Below are 1,201 nucleotides of genomic sequence, written 5' to 3'. Positions count from 1 at the left end.
GCAGTGGCTGCAGACAGCTTCATAGGTTGTGTCTTAACCCCTTGTGCCACCAGGGAGGCCCTCCTATCACTTTCTAACATACTCTACATATTTCTCTTTAGCTTTCTTTCTTTCTTGTGCAGCAACATTTTGTTTTGTTCACTAATGTTTAGAGCAGTCCTGGGAACATAGATGTTCAAAAGGTAATTGCTGAATAAATGATGTCAATAAAATGTATAGTCAAAATTATGGGATGTGTGAGCTACATGGAATGTCAAAAAGGGAAGTATCTGAGCAATAATTTATCAGTCTGACCTCAGTGTGTGTATGTCTTAGTTGGGGAGGAAAGGATTGGGCAACCCCCAGATACACCCCACTGTTAGACATTCAGTACACTCTTGTAATAGTCGAATTTTTAAAACTCCACCCTGAGAGGAAGAAGGGACTCTCCAGGGGTCAGCCTGTAGACAGCTGCATCCTTTCTGCAAATTAGTGCTCGGCTGTATTTGTCCTAACATGTGTTGGCTTAGTCAGGTGCAAGAACCTCAAAGAGGGGAATGGGGAGCTGGAATCTTGCGGGGGAGGGCGACAGCTCCCCCACGGTTTGGTTCCTTAATTCAACCATCTCGCGGGGCGAGGACCACGTTGAGAGGCTGGATCTGCACCGATGCGCGCCCCCTTCCCTGTCCCCTACGTCCCATTACTTTTTCTCTGAGACGGGTCTAGGTTTGAGGTCCCGGCCCCCTCCCCTCCTAATTTCCTGGAGAATTTGGGGCGGGGCCGTGAATCAGCACTCGCCTGGACTGCTGCAGCCTCGGTCCCGCCAGGGGTCCCCAGCGGCCGCAGAATTAGAACCACCCACTCCGCCGGCGTGCTATGACCACTGGGAATTGTAGTCTTAACCGCCCCTTTGTCCTTGATCTCCCCACCGCAGCACCCCATCCGAGAAAGAACTACAACTCCCAGGAGCCCACGCGCGGGCGTCCTGGCCGGGCGGGGATCTGAAAGAGGAGGGGTGCGGGGGCGTTTGGAGAAGCTGGGGCGCAGGAACCGGGGTGAAGTGAAGAAACCGGAGTGTTGGGGGACAGCGGGCACGGAGGGGACGCCCACAAGGCGGCGGCAAGCTGACTCGGGGCGGGGAAGCCCGAGAAGCGGAAGGGCCGGGGCGGGGAGCGCGGGCGGGGGCGGGGCCGTTGCGTCACGGCGTGGGCGGGGCCGCAGG

The sequence above is a fragment of the Talpa europaea genome (assembly GCF_964194135.1).
Source record: "Talpa europaea genome assembly, chromosome: 12".
In the NCBI taxonomy this organism is placed as follows: domain Eukaryota; kingdom Metazoa; phylum Chordata; class Mammalia; order Eulipotyphla; family Talpidae; genus Talpa; species Talpa europaea.
Note: the sequence above shows the minus strand (reverse complement) of the source record.